Below are 21191 nucleotides of genomic sequence, written 5' to 3'. Positions count from 1 at the left end.
TCACACAAGGGGTCGGGGGGTGAGTGAGCAAGCAGCTCGTGGTGCTTAGCTGCCTACTGGGGTTAACCCACAAAAATAAAATAATCGACAAAATTAGTGACATCCAACCTTTGTGTTGTGTTGTCTGGTGATGTGTGAGTAGGTATTGAGGGTTTATGCACATTTGTGACATGACTAAGCCTGTATTTGTGTTACAACCAGATGTATGCTGTCCCATTTCTCCATGGCCAGATACAGATGTGCATTGTATGACATGACCAACACCTCTGAGTGATGGAAAGAATGTGGGAGTGGGCTGGGTGCCAGATGAACTACTTACCCAGGCAGTATCCAGCTCAGCCTGTAGTTTGCCTATAGGTCAATCAGCTATATAAGAATAATTTTGTGTAACGCTATACATTGGTTATATGTTGTCAACATAAATGTTTCAACATACACCCCAAAATAAACACAAAAAGTCTACCAAAACATGGCCATCTACTGCATGTGCTTCTCTCCTTGGGGAGAGGCTGTATTAAAAGCATGTGACAGACGTTAGGCACATTGTTTAATACACTGCTGGAAGATGTTTCATTTATATGGCAATAAACACAGTGTAAGAAGCCCTACAGAATACTGGCATCATCTCATAACAGATACATATTTATATCAAGATATTGACCTTTTTTTTTAGAATGGGAATATACTAGATACACATGACAGTATTTTTGGGTGCCATCTCTCTGATACTTGTTACTTTTACTGCATTCATAGTAAAGCACCATTTGTATTACCGAATATTCTTAACGTCCTCTCACTGAGCACGAAATGCTGTATTACATCAAAAATAAAAAACCTCTTAGCAGTAGATTTTCATACAGAAATTTTATGGGTAAAATAGAAATCAAAATGTATGGGCTATAAGTTAGAAGTCATTGCAAACAATTTTCCCTATTGACTTTAGGGGCTTTTGACTCTTAAAATAAACACTGCATCACTGTCACACATACAAAAAATGCTATGAACACTGAAGTGTACTGCAGAACTAGTGTCATCTACTTGTTATAGCAAACTGAATATCTCTTACAGGGGCTTAAAGATTACTGTACATCTGAAGCAAAGCTCTTTCTTGCACACCACTGGAATATAGTACAAAGATGACTTAAAGAATGTGGTTATTAACAAGGATGTTTATCAATGATAACAAAATATTTATTTTCTAGCAGTGGTATGAAAAAATCTGCCGAAATGAAGGCAAGAAGCCTGAAAGATAGGAATCCTGATTTGTTAGGATTCCTAAGCATCTGTTAGTTCTACTTACACAACATACACCCCTGTATTACCTCAGGGAAGCTCGGGCATACTCTTCCACACCGTATTTATTTTCTCTAACCTTATTATTTGCAAAATAAATATGAGACCTTCACTCAAGTCTGGCTTTCTTCTTTCATAAAGAACTCTTCTGGAACGCTGATATTGGACCATTCTGCACCTTAGCTGGTTTGCTTTTACCAGTTGTTAAAACAACACATCTTTTCTATGTTTATTTTTAAAGAACATAAAAATACAAATGGAGAAGGGTTTAATACAGAACAAATAGGGAACAGTATTTTTACAGAAAACCAAATGGCCAAGCAGATATCTAACCTACTTTGAGACTAACATTATGCAAATACAGTACATAGCTCTCCCTTGTATCCAAGGGCTATCTTTTGCAGAGCTACAGGGCTAGCTGTTGCTTTACTTTCCATATACTTTTTGAATACTACCCACCACAAAGGAAGATAAAAGGTCATTTAAAATTTAAATAGCCAGGCATTTTACAAGGGACCCTGTCATGCCTTTATAAAGTGCTGACAAACCACACTAGATATGCTGTTTTTTAAAACGTCTCGTCTGTCTAATAGCATCCTACCGCCTTCTCGATATACATGTCCCTCTATTCTGTTTTTACTGAATTAGCAATCTGAATTCTGGAGAATTTCAGGTAATCGCATGCAGAACTTTCTCTGCCAGGGCTGCATATTACTGTAACATTTGGATGTTAAGACTGACTGCACAACCTTTACGGTAATACATATTAAGTCAAAAAAGACCACTGTGATCATCTAGTCTGAGCTGCATTAAAAAACCCCACAAACCATAGGACTTACTTCTATTAATTCCCATCTGAAGTTCAACAGATTACTTTGACTAAATCATCTTTCTTAATTTTCAAGATTACCAGCGCCGAGGAATCTACCACAATCATTAGTAGTTCCAATTAGTAAAAAAAAAAAAAAAAAAAATCCTTAATTGTAGTCTGAATTAGTCTGGTTTTTATTACCTCATTTGCTAAGCTACAGTCATTTGATTTTCTTTTAATCTGCAAGACTGAACAATCTGGTTTTGAATATCAGTTACTTTATCTCAAATGTTTCCATTTAGTTTACCAAAGATAATATTAAGGTATGGTTTGATTACTGGCTGGAAGCGCCACCTTAGCTTTACTTTTACTAAGCTGTGCCTCCGGTCTTTCATAATAAAGCATGTGTCCCAAGCCCTGTATCATTCTTTTAGGTCTTCTATATACCCTTTTCAATTCTTCTGCATCCTCCTTGAAGTGCAATTGCCAGAACCAAGATCCGTATTTGAGTAGTGATCACAGCATTAACAACCACAGAAGCAATGTAATTTGACAACTGCTTGATATTCCCCTTGCCCATTCATCCAAGACTACCTTCATTCTTTTGTCTCCCCTTGACACTGGCAGCTGATTATACCATGACCCTTCAAAACTCTTTTAGAAGTCTGTGCTTTGTGTGGGAGGAATAAGGCACTCTGTAAATAGAACCTACAAATAGTTTCTACATAGTGATTTCTCTTTTGCTATTTATCCTATTCTTCTATTTTACTATCTCAGATCTTCAAGAGATCTGGAATATGCCCATGGAAGTGTATGAGACTTCTATTTGAACTCATCTAATGTCAGGGAGCTTTATTACATTTATATGGAATATATCGATTTTAGAATTACCCCCAAGGGTTTTCTTCTGCTGTTTCCCTCATGAACACCTAAACACTGCATACTTATTGCTGCAGTTTCAAGCAAGGAAAGAGTTAGTAGGATATGAATGCCTAGCCCCCCCATATTCATTCTTTGGCTTCCATCTCCTTTGTGGTGCTTTTCTGATTCACAGTTAAGCTGTACTCTAATCTAACATTTGAATCAAATGTCTATCGTAGGGAAATCATGATTATATTACCTTAAGAATATTGCCAGATTATATCTCCATTTCATTTCTGCTGATGCACTGGTCCTTATTCAAGGTCTTGTGTCAGCTAGTTAAACTACTTTTGTAATGAGTTTCTCCTCTCTCTGCTCCCTGTCCTTTCTTCTGGTCGCCCTGAACATAGAACTAACGAACTTCTAGCTGCAGCATTTTATACCAGCTGAAGTCGGTACTTAGCAACAGTGAGATCATAACTTGAATTTCAGTTCAGTGGGCACTAAATGGGTGTTTTTATATAACAGCACCTAGGATATGGGCCTAGAAAACATACATGGCAACCTTCCAGGCTTCTGTCTTGCACTTACAAAGAGAAAGCTTTTGAAATTGTACCAGTAAGTCCATCTACATAAGACTAAAAATAATCAAGCCATTTCTCTAGGATTAGGTGACTGATTCCAGCCAGTCAACTTGTAATGCAAGTATACCTGGTTTTAGCCTGACAAGCTTTTACACAGCCAAATTCTGGAAATAATTACTTGTCAAAAAAAATGCAAATTTAATGCTACAGAAGTGAAAAAAGAGCAATTAAGGTTTTCTAAATTTAAATAAGCTTTCTTGGGTTTTAAACATAATCTGATTTCAAGGGAAAGACCTTTTTTTTCTTGCTTTGTGCAAATTCACAGGTCTAAATTCAGAATTTCCACAATAAGTACAAAGGATTCAAATTGTGGCCCCTTAAATTAGCAGGAATGCTTGCCAGTGCCTTCAGTGGAAATATGGAGTCAGAAATAGACCAAGGTATTCTCTAGGTGAATACTGATACAGCATTATTTAAATGCGTGGAAGATTTCAACATTTTCAGTGTTAAGAAAATGAATTGCCTTTTGATTTCATATTGTGGAGATGGAAGAATGCATATCAAGAGTATTTACATATGGTTTTCCTTCTGATATCTTAAGGAGGAAAAAAATCATACTCAAAACATTTTTAACAGTGGCAAAAAAATCTAGTACTAGAAAGTTGTCCTGACTTTGTGGCTAGTTTTCATACAAACAAGTTTTCTTACATATAAGACACTTCAACATTTGGATAAAGCATGAAAAATATCTTAGTGGATACCATATACAACAGAGTAGGAACTATGCTAGTCTGAATCCATTTAAACATAGTTTTACTGGTAAGAAGTAAGCTTTGCCTGGCCAGCACAGACTCAGTGGAACTATTTTACATGCTATACTCTATATTAAGTGAGGTTTGTCTTCCAGAGCAGACAAGTGACCTGAAGTCCAAGGAAAATATTTAGAATTTCATACCAGAACTTGTACTCTAGATTCTTCTCCACAATCCTTCTGTGATTTCTTTTCAGTGTATGCAAGTTTCTTCTTATTCTGAAATTTATCTTCTACCTGGAGTTTCAATCACTTCCTTGTGCTTGTGAGATAAGCAGGAACATGCAAAGGAAAAAAAAAAAAAAGAGACAATGAAAGAAATAAAACCCTGAATAGGAAACCTTGCTAACTCAGAAACAGAAGTGTTGCAGAAAAAAGCATAAGACCTAAAAACCAAAAGAATGCAAATGTATGTTTACATAGACAGCAACTCCAGCCCCCCAAACAGAAAATATTTAGCACCTACTTGCTCACAGGAAAACAACTTTGAAAAAGACTCTTAAGTCGTTAAGCCCAGTAGTGCAGGTAATTGAAATGCAGTTCACTCCTGCAGGGACCTCCTAACTATGAAGGTACTTCAAACTGATATCCCGCACAGATCTGATCTACTGCCTTTCCTCTAGAGAAGGAATACAGCCTAAACATCTCCTCCTGCATCTGTGCATGGTCCAAAAAAAAGTACAAGCTGCTAAAGCAACTATTCTATCACAGAGTTCTCTTTCTGTGTTAGTAGCACTCAAAAAAGTTCTGGAGCTCCTGCTCTATGCTCTGTTTCTGGGTATATTAATTTTGGTACATGGTGAGACAAGAGCAGCAACTGCACAGTCAGCAGTTGGATTTCCCTGCCCTGTTTAGCTATATAGCTTATATGGAATCACTGCTTTCCTGTATTTGGTATAGGTCCAGGGACTGATCCATGCAGAGCTGATGACTTCCAAATGAGTGTTGCTCATGATAACATGATAAAATGAGCAATGATGGAGTATCAGGTTTTTTAGCCACTATTTAAAACCTGTGCAGCCTACTAGATACATAGAAATGAGTGATTAAAAGTAAGAGTTACTATAGTTCAGCAGCTAAATTAACATATGGGATGCAATGTAACACTTCATTTAACACTCCTGTCAGATATTGACTGAACAGTCACAATCATTAAGGCCAACGTTTTACCACTCACTTTTAGAGCAATACCACACTAAGTTGTCTGGTCTACTCTGATCTACAAAGAGCTCCTGCAGCACAAGCTCCTGAGACATCTATCAATACAGGACGCTCAGCAGTGTTTATGCTTTTCTTACTGGTAGGAAAGCACAGGAATCAACATTTAACTGTCAACCGCCACTTTGAAGGAATGCGTAGGTTTATTGCTGTGAACAAGGTAAATCTCACCCACTCCAATAAGCAGGATCAATAACATCCCACTCACTGAGGTATAAAAGAAGAGAAGGTTCTGCATTGTCCACGTTTAAGTATTGTGGGCTTCTCTATTATTCTACAGCTACACTAGTTCTTTCCTAAACTCTGCCTGTCTCTTCCTGCAAATACCACATCCAGAACTCATCCATAAGATCACTGTCACAGCTTCCTAAAAAACAGTTTGTTTGTTTTATGAATTTTGTTTGTTTTAATGACAAGAAAAGTTGCAAGCTGGGTCTACTAGCAGTCAGATATGTCTGTATTGTAAGCTGACTAGAAACCATGTTCTGGTGTTACCATGGCACTGAGCCACAGCTAATATACTCTGTCTTGATATTACACTAACCATAGGCAGGTATTTTCTCAGTTTCTTCAAGCTCAGGCAGCAGGAGTTTACAAATACTTAATATCACATAGATGTGCCCCAGTGCATATTTAGTTTAAGGAATAAAATAGCACCTCTGTACCTCCAAGCAGCACACCCAAGTACGTTATGGAACAATATATCTGTATGACTAGTGCCTCTCCCTGAACCCAATATGTCTATTACATTCCTTTGTCTAAATACACAACCTTTAGGCAAAAACAATCTCTTATACATCTCCGTGAAACCAAACTCAACAGAACTCCATATCTAGATGGGGCCTTCCAAGATTAGTATAACGTCAGTAAAAATTACAGACTCCAAAAGAGTTGAAGAAAAAAAATCTGTGCCTTTGCATATATGAACTGTAACACTGGTTTTAATACTATGAATGTACATTTCCTACCAAACAACCCAGTAGAAAAGGTAGTTATGCTTTTTTTATAATCTTACTCCCAGGTGTTTGATATCATACACATGCATACCCACTCATTCCTCTAGTACTTCAATGCTCCCCAAACAGTAAAAAAAAGAATCTTCTCCACAACCTATTCAACAAGACAACACTGCTAGCCATAATTTACAGATACAGAAACAGGAGGCACAGAAGTCTAGGTCAAACTGTCCCAAGTACTCTTTAGTTCCATACAGCTGATATAAGTTTCAAGGTTCAATTTTTCAGGACACTCGGGACTCAGTGCTCAGTGAACAGCTCAGTTTCACATGATTTTAGCTGTACTGGTGATGTCAGAACACCAACAAATTTGGCTATGTGTCTCACAAATGTTAAAAAATGAATGGCCACCTGTGAACCCCTGACCTATATTACCTACCCAGCATAAAATAGTCATTTAGCATCCAAGATGGGAAGAAACCAGTCCTCCAAGCCAGCATTCAACTTCCCTAAGCTGAGACCATTCTTTGTCTTCCCGTATTCCTCTGTGCCCATTCCACACTCTACTGCAGACAACTCCTACTGATAAATCCCCAAACACTTTACAACTCTGCAGTGAATAAGGGGGTGCTGGGGAGAAAGCCTTTTAAGAACAGAATTGAAGAGCACTACAATGGATAAATTATGATCACACCAACAGCCTAAAATAAGAAATGTCCTAACATTTTAGCCCTTTATCCTTAAAATAGCTATATTGGAACAGTCTAATTTTTATACTTAACCATGCCCAAAATACAGGAATTCTACTGCAGTCAGTATGACTCATAGAATCATAGAATCATTAAGGTTGGAAAAGACCTCTAAGATCATCAAGTCCAACCATCAACCCAACACCACCATGCCCACTAAACCATGTCCCTAAGTGCCTCATCTACTTGTCTTTTAAATACCTCCAGGGATGGGGACTCCACCACTTCCCTGGGCAGCCTCTTCCAATGTTTAACCACTCTTTCAGTAAAGACATTTTTCCTCATGTCCAACCTAAACCTCCCCTGGCGCAACTTGAGGCCATTTCCTCTCGTCCTGTCGCTTGTTACTTGGGAGAAGAGACCGACACCCACCTCGCTACAACCTCCTTTCAGGGAGTTGTAGAGAGCGATGAGGTTTCCCCTGAGCGTCCTCTTCTCCAGGCTGAACAACCCCAGTTCCCTCAGCCGCTCCTCATAAGACTTGTTCTCCAGACCCCTCACCAGCCTCATTGCCCTTCTCTGGACATGCTCCAGCACCTCAGTGTCCTTCTTGTAGTGAGGGGCCCAAAACTGAACACAGTATTCGAGGTGCGGCCTCACCAGGGCCGAGCACAGGGGCACGATCACTTCCCTACTCCTGCTGGCCACACGATTTCTGATACAGACCAGGATGCCATTGGCCTTCTTGGCCGCCTGGGCACACTGCCGGCTCATGTTCAGCCGGCTGTCGACCAGCACCCCCAGGTCCTTTTCCGACAGGCAGCTTTCCAGCCACTCTTCCCCAAGCCTGTAGCGCTACATGGGGTTGTTGTGGCCAAAGTGCAGGACCCGGCACTTGGCCTTGTTGAACCTCATACAGTTGGCCTGGGCCCATCGATCCAGCCTGTCCAGGTCCCTCTGCAGAGCCTTCCTACCCTCGAGCAGATCAACACTCCCGCCCAACTTGGTGTCGTCTGCAAACTGACTGAGGGTGCACTCGATCCCCTCATCCAGATCATTGATAAAGATATTGAACAAGACCGGCCCCAAAACCGAGCCCTGGGGAACACCGCTCGTGACCGGCCGCCAACTGGATTGAACTCCATTCACCACAACTCTCTGGGCCCGGCCGTCCAGCCAGTTTTTGACCCAGCGCAGAGTCCACCTGTCTAAGCCATGAGCAGCCAGTTTCTCCACGAGAATGCTGTGGGAAATGGTGTCAAAGGCTTTATTAAAGTCTAGGTAGACCACATCCACAGCCTTTCCCTCATCCACTAAGCGGGTCACCTGGTCATAGAAGGAGATCAGGTTGGTCAAGCAGGACCTGCCTCTCATGAACTCGTGCTGGATGGGCCCGATCCCCTGGTTGTCCCGCACATGCCTTGTGAGCACCCTCAAGATGAACCACTTCATGCAGTGTGACTTGTCAGCAGCTTGACTTCTGCACCCGCCGAACAGGCCTCACGTGTATAAATAAACAGAATTGATACCAAACCAGCAAGCACTGAAGGAAAGAGACATTCTTTGCCTGTTGTTCTCTCTGCTATTTGCCGATAGCAGAGGAAAGAGGAGGCTTAGGAAATATGCTTTCTACTGGTTTTGGACCCCCTACCCTCCCCTGAGCAGGGGACTCTTCCAGATCACTCAACATGCATCTCCACATTTCCCTGTGCCTAGACCCTCCTAATGGTTTTCTAACTTCCTTTACCCTCTGATACTTGCAAACAGAAGCCACTTGCAATTCTCACTCCTCTGCAGAGCAGTCACCTCTTCTTTCTCCTTCATGTGTCTGTGCCTCTAACAGTCAAAGCAGAGTTAATCTCCTCCTTTTTAATACTTGTATCGGAGTCTACATTGGGATTCAAGGAGGAACAATGACAGGGAAAGTTCTACTCAACTACTTGGCTGCAGATGCTGTCATTGGAAAATGTTGCTGCCAAACTCTCACCAGCCTCTTCTAAGAACATATATAAACTTAGATTTTTTTTTTTTTTCAAAGGCTTATACTTAGATCAAACACTGTTCTATTTTCACAAGAACAGGAAAAAAATACATTAATAATAGAAGGGCAATAATTAAGCCAAATTTGAAGTCCTGGCTTAATGAAAAGGTTACAAAAATTTGTTTAACTGGGCAAAATGACAACTTTTCCCTAATCTTGTTCTTGGAATTATTTAATAACTGACAATTTTATAAGCAATTCAAGGCAAGGTCTATGGTAACTTAACTATGGTAAGTACAAGCAGTACTTGTGGTTAGGCTTTCCTCTATCTACAGGCATATTCAATATTGGCATAAAGTCAAATGGATCAACTGAAGTTTAAGTTACAGCAGTTTTCATCAGCTAAGGCTAAAGTTCTAAATTGTTTGTGTTTTTATGGATTCTACCTTGGATTCATGAGACCCAAGACACTTCCTTTGAAATCATACAGTAAAAATGACACGGTAAGCAGCTATCATCACTGGTAGGAAATACAGGAAATTTCAGTCAGCACATCACCTCTCAATGTTATCACATATTACCCCCAAAAAAAGATGGAAACTGTAAATCCAAAGGCCCAGTGTTTGGCAGATCTTTGCAAATATTCTTTATGTATCAGAGGTGCTTGAGAAATCTAGGTATAGGACAGCTAGATGGGGGAAGCGGGGAGGGTTCTCCACTGCCAAGAAAGAAGTTAGATGCAGAGTCTGCACCTAGTAGTCCAGAACCAGAGAACATTGAACTTGCTCCAGCAACTCATGTCTATGTGACCCAAACCCACTTCTAGTGCAGCAGCCTAGTGAGTATCCAGGAAAGGAAGACCAGAGATTACCTTAAATAAATATTAAAGAACTAATTTCTTAAGGAATGCTGTTCTATTCACGCTGTTCTTCTGTCAATGTAATTACACACATATTAGCAAGACCTCCAGGTGCCAGAACGAATTCCATGAGAACGTTTTTCATCAGAAAATTCCACCTCTCACTTCTCAGTCTTGATCACCAAGTCAAACCTGGAAACGAGGATTCATAGATCTTATAGATATCAAAAATGACAGACTTACTGGAGATGCTGCCTCTACCACATGATGACACTCCAGCTAAAGCCTTCGGTGTTCTGGTGGTAACGACCCGTTTTTTTTCTGCCCATGATGGAGCACTACCACACAATTTCTCCCTACACTAATATCCTCTTTGTTTTACAGGTGATAACCACGCTTTTCCCTCAAATTAGCTATTTCATTGCCATAATTACAATAAACTCAAAGCAACTATTCCCAGCTTGTCCTAAATCTACAGTTAACTGAACAGCAGAGCTGATCTAATGGACCAGTTGTACCAAAAAAGGGAAGCACCACTCTGGAGCTTGTTGATCCACCTGTAAGTCCATTTCACACTAGCCCAGCAGAAAACTTGTTTTTATTAGTTTCTTGCTGGGTTAGTTAAACTTAATTTATTTGGGGGTTCAATGACTGCCAGGGCTCAGACAGCATAAGAGATAGTATCAGCAGCACTTCCCTCATTCAATAGCAGTGCCTGTAGATGGCTTCTGGAACCGCACCCTTAGTTCAAGGTTTGCTGCTATTGTTTGAGACTTGAAGAAGGGCTTGTATCCCCAATAGTTTGTGTGGTTTTCCCTATTGTATTAGTTGATGTAATAAGAGCTATTATACCTTGAGAAGCCAGATGTTATAGAAAAGCTCCTCTGTTACAAGTTTGTCACTGGTTTCATCCAGCTTCACACTGAATTCACTGGAAAAGCTCCTCTGCAATTAATGGAAATCTTGAATTGTAGACTAATCCCACGTAAATTTACGTTCTAAATTTTCAGCAATGAATACACAAAAGTTACACATTAATAGTAGATTTTAAACACTTGCCTGTATGAGGCACCAACTGTCGCCGAGTACATTATTTCAAATAAATCCACTTGCATTCTGTGATCACTGTCCGCACAAAACACTTGCAAATTTGGTAAATATGTATTTGGGATGAAAGCATGAAAATTTACTTTATCTATGATATATTAAAAGAGTTAAGATGGAAAGCTGAAAAATATTGGTTTGATTAAGCAGCTCTTCAAAATCACTTTGTATGCAGGGAAATTCTACAGCCAGAATCAAGCAAGAGTACTTAGACAAAATATCATTTATATCATATAAAGGATCTTTTGTCTCTGCAGCTAGTACTGATGATTCTTCAAAAAAGTAAATAACAATTTTATAAAACCATGAAAGAAAGAAACATCTTTAACTTCATTCAATCCACACATTGGCTATTTAAGAGCTGATCTTCCATCTGAAAAAAGAACTGTGTTTTCATTATGAAATTAATCAAGAGCCTGGTTTCTTACATATTCCATTCTTCTTCTTGAGGGAGAAAATGAATATAATTGCATTTGCTTTAATTAGTGGTGATGCTTCTCTAAGAATCACTCAAGACTTTTATCTCAAGATCAACTACTTTTTGTGGCAGAGAGAATTTATCTGTCTGTCAGATCTGATCAGTAGTAACTAGCACTGAAATCTATCTTCAAAATATTTAATTGTGGATTCTATTACTTTAATGTGCTTTGTTAGTACACAAAGATTTTAATAGATGTAACACAATGCAAAAAGTCATCTGAAAAATTCTATCTAAGAAACTTATGTAAACAGATAATCCTGGCACATTTTACATCCCAAAGAAAAGTGGTAATTTCTCTTCCGGGGACTTTGAACACATACTGGAATAATCTAACAGACAGACTTTCCAATCCAAATTAAATTAATAAGGCTATAATATTTTACCAGTATCGATAAAAAGAAGAACCAGAACTAGGAAGCACAATGCGAAGTCTTCTGCTACTGAAAGGGACTCCAGTGCTTTTTCTTTCTTCTACACAGAGCTTCAGATTCAGGAAATTAATATCTTGTTATAGGTCATATCATCAGTTTTACATTGTACTATTACGTCAGCAACTGCTAAGGAGACTCAGTGTTAAGTCTTGGAGAGCTGCTTCTATGAATCAAGCCCTGCTATTGATCAAGGCCAGTAAGCGCTATCACTGTACTGGCAAAGCTAAAATGGGAATTATGACCATACAAGTAATTTCAGTCTGCAGGTACCTCCTTTCTGCATCACAAATTCACAGACTACAAAAAATGCAGTGGAGTATGCCAAGACTGGAAATTGAGCCTGTTCCATGACAGGAACTTTTTTTGTGGGTTAGGATGCCCCGTGAAAGCTACAAAACAACTGGGGCACAATACACATTACAGCCTATGTTCTTGTCTTATTTTAGGGCTTTTTTTTTAAAGGTCTTATTTACATAAATTATCCCCATTTTAAAATGATTGAAAACAAAAATGAAACATCTATAGACAGATGAAAACATAAGAATTAATCCAAGTGTTCTCATACATCCGCACTATCTGTATCAATACATATTAAAATACTTTGATTTCTTATATGATGGTAGAAACTCTTTCAAAAAATGTAAATGTTAATGTATAGCAACATGTTCCGGTTTATAGTTCTGAAGAGAAATCTCGGATATTCTACTTCTGCAAATTAGTTTGTCAGCTGCAGCCACTGGGAAATTTATGTTACTGTCTCATAAAAAGTCATAAAATCATCTATATGATCATACAACTACTAGAGTTCACAGTTGTTGCAAACCAAGTTGAGTATTTTCTTGTTTTGTTTGGTAAAATGGAATTCATTAGTACTGACTGAAACTGCTACAGAACAATTATATTAGTCCTGAAAAAGCAATCCATGAACATTAACACTTTTAAAGACCACTGCAAAGAGAAATTAATATAAATGTACCAGGTAACACTACCTTGAAAATCCATATATTTCCTATATTCTGACACACCGCCAATGTGAAATCACCCTTGTAATTACAAGGTGAAGATAAATTGCCTCTCTGTCATCAAGTTATAACCACAGCACTTGGTTCCTCATGGAAGAAGTCAATTGTAGCAATTTCATCTGTATATAATCAGTGTAAGCAGTCTCTAACTCCACATCTCTGTGAAGGGAACCAGGATAGCTCAGGTACAAGAAGAACTTTGTGATTCCAAGTCCATAACTGAACAAACCTCTACTCAGGGTACCACAGGGTGTTTTGGCTACATGAGAAAAATCACAAATAATTTATTTATTTTTTTAAGAAGGACAAGAAGATACTATGAAAATTACAACCAATCTGCCCCTTGCAGAAGTTCATCACATTTGAAAATTCCTGTGAGATTCTTCCTGCTGAACTATATTAAAACAAAACTGAAGTCTTACTTTTTTCTTAGGGCTTAATTTTGCTCTTGGTGGTATTCATGGTCTCCCTCACTGGAGCTTCACAGGAGTCACAAAAATGCGGATTTAGATTTGTTATTCTCTTTCATTCGTACTGTTGTCATATTTTACTTATAGTGTTGGTCTGTGGACAGATGTTCTATTAAAACTGCAGAAGAATTGTTTTGGTTTTTCTTTGCACTGGGATAGAAACACAGTAAAGATTCAGGCAAAAACATCTAAAATGAAAGCTATTATTTATTACTTATTTCCATAGAGACCTGAAGCCAAATCAGCCAGGATACTGAAGTGCTGCAAATTTTACAAATACAGAATGAATGACAAAGTGTTCCCCAAGAGCTCATAATACAAAAACTAATCTGTAACAGGTGAGCTAAACAAGTGGGCAGGGTGGAGTTTGGAAGATGGGAATAATAAATTGGCTGCAAGCAATTCTACGGCAATTGCAAACTACGACCCTCCCTGCTGGAATCAGACTGACCTCACTGATTCAGCTGTCTGCTACCCATAAGCACAGAGCCATAGATTTTTCTGAGGAAGCAGAGAATTGCCAGAAAGTTGCCAGAAACAATGTATCTTTGTCAGAAAATAATTTTGTAACACTGCCATCAATAATATGCATAGAATGAATCATGCCCATGAATCAGGAAAAAACCCACAGCTTCACCATTTAGGTCCCAACACTATTTCTTGGTACATCTCCGTTAGTGATTTAGTGTGTAGGAGGGGTTCTTTTTGATAAGAATTTGCTTTGAATAGAAGTGGTATAACTACAAAGTGGTTTTCCTCCTTGTAGAAGAACCAATACTGAAGCTGTGCACAAGGGGTCACCAAAGGCACCCCATTTGCAGTGTGGATACCTGGTTCTTCAGCAGTCATTGCTCCATGTCCATGTGGTATACTCTTTAAAACAACTAGTGCAAACTCAACTGCCAGTGAAGATTCAACGTGGGAAAGCAGTTCTTGAACCATAACAGACTGCAACAACTTGAAGCCTGCTGCTTCATCCCTCTTTGCCATGCATCAGTCAGTGTGTGTGTGTGTGTGTATATATATATATATATATAAAAACCAGTATCTTAAGGAAGTGAAGATCCTCCCAATAACTTTTACTCTCATCTTTAACCTCTTCTGAGAAAGTAAGTCTTCTCATTTTTTCCTAGTTAGGTCTTTTATGAAAATAGGATTATTATGGCAAATCAGCAGGCTATTTTTTTAATTTCAGCCAAACCTCACAACACATATAAAACAATGACAAACAAAGGAAGAAAATTATTCCATAACAGGAAAGAAATGACCAATGCACAGTAGCAAATGAACAGTTTGGCCAGACGTTAGGAAAACTGCTGACACACACATGAATTCAACTATTAATAATAGGATAAGTGGTTTCAGCTTTAGGTGACCAGTCAAAATTATTTGTTTCACATGTAAGAACTAATAGTGACAATTCTTGAGACCATAGTGCTCAAGTAACACTATATATCTTTCATTCCAGAAGTGTCCTACACTTGGCAGCAGAAAAAAATTATTTTATAAGCAATAGTTAAGATAGAGACAGTAACACTGATACTTCCTCATGCACGCATGCAGCTAGATATACACAGTCTTGTCATAGCGTGGTGGAGCTTGCTGCCAGTGCTACACCTGCTCTGCTCATTATGGGCTTCAGTCTCAAAGTCTGTCAAGCTGTTACTTTTCGTGGCACTACACTTACTGGAAAAATGTAAAGAGAAAAACACAATAATCAGGGAAATAAGCTTCATTGTAGGAAATGTCTAATGCACTATCTGCCAACATTCAAGAACAGATTAGCTACAACTCTAATATACAAAGCGATAGAAAGTGATACACCTTGGTATAGTACAACTTTTTCTAACTATTTTCTTAACATTTTAAATATTGAGACTAGTAATAGAAATTAAACTTCTTCCCAGACAACTGCAACAAATGTTTTTAACTGAGGATTTGGGGAGCAAACGACCCCCAGGCCAATGCGCACTTGGTGCAAAGTTTTCAATAGTTGAAGAAAGGATTCTCTTTTTCAACACCAGCAGTATGTCTTCTACAGGAATAGTTCAAAACTTTGCTTGCGACTGCTGCATCTGCCTAGAAAGGGTCTTTAAAGCAAAAACTGCAAAAAGGAAAGAATCTTTTTTTTCTTTTTTTTTTTCCATTGGGATGTTAACCATTCGTTTCCAGTTGAGATAGCTGGAACGACATATGAAGGTGCTGTTGGCACCAGTCTTTCAGAGCACAGAATCTGCAGAGCAGGTGATAACTTGAACTATTTTTTGAGCAAAGTACTCTTCATTTCAAATAAACATTATAACTTCATCTCTTTTTTTTTCTTTTTGATAAAAGGCAATGTAAGAATTGATATATATCCATAAATTTATCATGTTAAGAACAAGGCCTATGTATCCCAACATAGCAAAAACCAAGATACAAAGTTCAGACACTCCACTTTTACCTGCATTGCCCTCCGCTGTTCTCAAAGTTCTGCTGTGCATCCTACAGTAATCTGTTTATCAATCCTAAAAATGGAACTGCACAGAAGCAACCTTAAACCAATCCATTTTATCTCGCTTTATTTTGCACATTCTGCAGGCTTGAAAGTGAAACCTAGAATTTTTCATTTCTACTTTGAAGCCTAGAGCGCACATAGAGCAGGGGAAAACGGCTGGAGCAGAGTGGTGAGTCCACGTTCAGTACTATTTGCTTTACTGCTTTCAGCTGAGCTCTGGGCACATAGAATGCCATACACACTGTATGTTTCTATCTTCTTCGTAAGGAAATTAAATAAAAAAGGGTGAATGCTATTTGACTGTTGATTTAAATGCACAAATAAAATAGTATTTTTTCCTGTTTGTTAACTTGACCACCCAATATACCTAACTTAAGAGAATCTCTATTACAAACAGTGTGTTCACAGTCACATGCAGTCTTAACTTGGTTAACTTCAGAATCTTCTGATAGTGAGGTGTTAAAAACCCCACAATGAACCCTGAAATAATACAGTTTTCCCACACTTAGCTGCTCCAATCCTGTAATTAAGGCTATAAAATTGTTTTTGAAGTGCCAGTGCACTCGGTTCCAGACAAACAAAAATGGTAACATGGCCTTTCTCCCCAACAGTAACAAATACCCAAACCAACCCTTTCCATGACTGATTTATTCCTCCATTCCTGTTTGGAGAATGACCAGAGGTACAAAACATGGGCAGAGAGATAAAGGATACCTGATGCCAAAGGAGACAGAATGGTTTACCAGTAAGACATACAAAGATCTTCCCGTACTTTTATAACGTACAACTAAGTGCTTGTATGTGTAAAGCACTACCTCCCTGTTGTAAACAGTGACTTCATTTCTCGACAGTGGCAGGTATGCTGAGAAAAAAAGAGGAATTAATCTTGTAAAATTCATAGTTCTGCCTCTGTACAGGGAGAGACGTGTCAAGAAACCGTGGAGGATGGAAATTCCACTTTGGAACCAAGTTGAGTTGAAAGAAAACCTATATATAGGGCCCAGCCTCAATCCCATTTAAAACAGCAACAGGCAAGAAGATCAGGAACAGAGGTCTATCTAGGTACAACTCTAATGTGTTTATTAAATAAACTGGCTTAACTTGTTTTCCAAATATGTATTTATATATTTGTACTCTAACAGACACTAACTCTTTTTGCTTAACAAAACTAAGCAAAACAAATCCCAGATTAAAAGCATCTGGGATCTGTCTCTGGCTTCAGGGTATGGACATAGTGCAATACCATTTGGGGGGGTGGGGGGTGGGTGTGTTTAAATTTTATTTTAAAATTAATACACTTTGAATAACACAGTTACTTAAATCTTACCATTAACATCCCCCTTTTGAGAATTTGGCTAAAGTAAAGGGTAGCAAGTTGATACAGAAAGAGGTTACTATTCAACCACTGAGCCAGAAAAACTGCAATTGAGTGTTGCAAAACTTTCACAGTTCACAAACTAGCCCCAGGAAACCTGCTGGGTTTCTGAGCACTGTCTATACTTCTTACGTCCCACTGCATATCAGAAACCGACACTAACCTTTCGCTGTCTACAGTAACAACTATGCTCCCTCACAGTTGTGTGTGTGTGTATGAGAGATGATTCACTTGCTTTTATTCCATGGAACTGATGATTCATTCAATCGTCTCCAGATCACGTTAACATACTAAACGTGCACATAAAGGAAGCAAAAATCGAGTTCTTAAACTTTGTTATGCTCAAATGTTCATTTTTTTTTGAGAGAGAAAAGAAGAAATCAAACATGCGGAGGGGAACCAGAACAGGTTATGTTTCTGCTCAAAGGCAAGGTTTGGGAAACACACCCAACCCACGTGTAAAACGAGCTGCCGTATTTCACCGGCGGGATGCGAGGTGAGCTCCCCGCCCTGCCCGGGCCGCCCGCTCCGGGCCAGGGCTGCTCCCTCTCCTCCGGTACCTGGTGCGGGGAAGGCACGGCGGACCGGTGTGTCCCCCGCCCCCGCCACGCAGAGGACTTGTGCCTCTCCTCCTCCGGTGACATCTTATGTAATAAGCCAAGCTAATCACGACGGAAGCGAGCCAAACTGCCACGGAGCATTAGCCAGAGCTAATTACCCGCAGGAACAGACGCCTTGGACCAGAACCTACTCCTCGCTAACTAGCCGCCCAGGCGCCTTGCTAGAAAAATCCTCGCAGGGGTGGAAACGGCTCCCGCAGCAGCCAGACGCGAAGCGCTCGTCACCCAGCCGCGCTGCGCGCCGTCCCCCTCAGGAAGCTACAAGCATCGCGAACGGCATCAGCCTCTCCCGAGCGCATTCCGCGGTCCCCGCCGGCAGCCAGCACCGCCGCCCTGCCCGCGCCGCAGCCGCCTCCCTCCTTAGCGGCAAATTTGAGGAGAAAGTTACTCGGCGGCCCCTGCCCCTCGCGGCCCCGATCGCCGCCGCCGCCGCAGCGCAGTTCAAGAGCAATGTCACGTTCAACAACTTGTTATGACACATGATTCCCCCCCCCTCCCGCACGCATCCACACCCCGCCGCCGCCTTGCCTGCTCGGCGGCCCCCGCCCGCCCCTGCCGCCGGCCGGCTCGGCGGGCCCCTTACCTTCCCCCTCGAGAGGCCACGGGCACCCGCGGGCGTGTGCGGGAGTGGGGTGCGTGTGGCAGCGCGGGCGGCGCCGGCTGGGCGGGCGGGCGGGCGGGGGGAGGGGAGGGCGGTTGAGGCGGCGGGAGCGCGCGCCTCGCCGGAGTTGTTGGCGGGCGGCGGGGGAGGCTGCGGGGCGGCGCGGGGAGCGGGCGGGAGCGGCGCGGAGGGGAGAGCGGGGGGCGGAGGAGTTTCCCGGGGCTTGTTTACGCATTGCCGCCCCGCTCGGTGCACGCACTTCACTCTCTGATTGGACACAAACTGGGGCACAGCCTGGCTCGGGCGCTGCCGGCCCGGCCGCGCGGCGGCCCCAGACACCGCTTCGGCCGCCGCTGGAGCCCCCGCTGGGCTGCGCCGCGGCGGGGCACGGGGCGCCCCGCCACCCGCCCGCCGCCCCACGGGCTCCGCCAGCGCCCGCCGCCGCCAACCGCCCTCCCTCAGACGCTGCCCGGCGCCTCTGCGCATGCTCGGCGCTCTGGCGGGGGCCCGGGGGGCGCATGCGCTCCCTGCGGCTGCGCATGCCCATTGAGGCGGCGAGGCTGGCGCCAAGCCGCTGCCCGTTCTCTGCCCTCGCCTCCCGCCGGAGGCGGGGACGCTGTGGGAGCGGGAGGCGGCCGGGCCGAGCCGAGCTTCCCGAAGCTAACCCGCCGCCCCCCGCTCCCACAGCGTCAGAGAGGGGGGAAGACGTGACCGAGTGGGGACCGGCGGAGTTTTCCGCTGTGGCGGCCGCGGCTCCGCGCTCTTGCGCTTCCCCTGCAGGCGTTATGTAACCGGCGGTTTCCCCCGCCGCCCCGCGCTGAGGGCCCGGCGGGACGCTGTATCCGTGCGCGTCCTTAGTAGGGAGAAGGCGTTAGCGCCACCGCTTCTGTCAGTGGTAACGGATGGGAAGGAAGGGCCTCGCCTCGGGGGTGTTCTCCTTGTTTATGTGGCTGCGTTTCGCTACCAGGGGGACGGATTTGCTTTCTCCGGCTCCTGCCCGAGGACCGGCCCCCGCCATGTAACGGGAGCGGCCGGGGAGCATCGCTGCCCCTTTCCCGCCCTTCCCCCGGCAGGTGCGTCCCCGTCCTGGGGGTTCAGTTCGTGACAAGGGCACAACGTTACCAGTCAATGAGGAAAATGACCCTTTCTTCTCATGCTCTGAGCGCACCGGATGAGGAGAACTTCAAAGTTTGGGTGGTACGCGGGCACAGCGTATCAGGTGCGGAGTGTGCATCTTCAGGCAGCAAGGTTTGCTGTTCTGGGAACAACTGATGCACAGAAATACCATATTATTCTTGTTTGTGTAGGCAAAAGGCCATTGCAGCAATGGGTATTTTCTCCTTAGTTTATTTCTGCTGTGCTGATTGTGACTCATATCTTATCCTTGGTAATTTCCAGTGGAAGAAATAATTTTAACCAAGGAATTAATGAGAACGTAACACGATTGTATGACATTAGTCATGTATTCATTAATTATAATTAAGCAACTCCTCACTGTTCCTTTTACTCCCATCCCACAGTCAACAATGGCAATAAATGTAGTATCAAAATATATGTCACGAGAGCTCTTTGCAACAGGAATCCCCAATTCTCACTCTCAGTATGCACCACAGGAATTTCCCTGACTAATTTTTAGATGAGTAAGCTGCTCAATCAAGTTTTGCTGAGATTTAACAGTAAAGCACTCAACTTCCTCATGATGGTAATAGAATCAATATTCCCTATAACCTACTTCATGTTGCCTCTTGCATGATTTGGGATAAGGCCCCTTGCTAGAAGCATTTCCCTGCAAGCCAGTAGAGCAGCTGGTTGGCAGTCAGGACTGCTGATGCTGACTTACAGCTGAGCGTTCACCTGCAAGTTAGCATCTTTCACGAGTTCAACTTTATTCTTAGATGGAAAACAGGAGGAGAGTGGTTTTGAAAGGTTCACTTTAATCTATCCATGATGCTTTCCAAGTAGCATTGCATTGAAAAAAACCACTATCTAGGGAACAGTTCTCTTCTGCCTACTTACTTACATCTTTTTCCCTTTTAGCCACTTCAAGCCTCCCTGGGAGCACTTACCAGGATATCTGAGTTTAAGATGCTTTAGTGTCATCTGACCACGTCGCAGCATCACATTTATTTAGACATCAACGTGCACTGTCAGTAAGTGGATATTCTGAGGCTTTGCTGGTCAGACTAGTGTTCATCTTGACTGTCAGGTCAGCTGTTGGTTATAATTGGGTTTGTGATAATCAGCCAGATTTGTGATACCAGAGTAGTGCATTCAACTCCTTTGAGTTTATACTCAATAGGGGTCACACAATGCACAGGATATTTTTAAAGATTAAAAGAAACTTCACTGAAAATAAACTGGGCTGTCTATACTTTAAGCTATTGCATTAGGCTCACTGAAAACTCAGACATTTCTGAATTGTTTTACCTGGGTCCTATCCTTAGAGATTTTGGGGGGTTTGATAAGTAAAAGCTTTCATTTGCAGAAAATAGAGAAATTCTGGATCATGAAAGAACAGTTCCAGAGA

At 41.8% G+C, this 21191-nt stretch overlaps 1 protein-coding gene across 2 annotated transcripts in view; it reads right to left on the bottom strand.

Annotated features, from left to right (window-relative positions):
- Positions 1–18690, bottom strand: part of PCGF5 (polycomb group ring finger 5) — a 78531-nt gene extending 59841 nt beyond the window's left edge. The window contains exons 1-2 of one of the 2 annotated variants that reach the window (XM_076338744.1): positions 18647–18664; positions 4505–4622 (exon numbers count right to left, since the gene is read on the bottom strand). The gene's annotated coding sequence lies outside the window, so the exon portion shown is untranslated. Of the gene's footprint in view, positions 1–4504; positions 4623–18646 lie in introns of both variants that reach the window. The other variant, XM_076338745.1, reaches the window with a different exon arrangement.
- Positions 18691–21191: the final 2501 nt, after the last annotated feature.

Source organism: Aptenodytes patagonicus, chromosome 5 (assembly GCF_965638725.1).
Source record: "Aptenodytes patagonicus chromosome 5, bAptPat1.pri.cur, whole genome shotgun sequence".
Lineage (NCBI taxonomy): Eukaryota > Metazoa > Chordata > Aves > Sphenisciformes > Spheniscidae > Aptenodytes > Aptenodytes patagonicus.
Note: the sequence above shows the minus strand (reverse complement) of the source record. Positions and strands in the feature narration are given on the sequence as shown.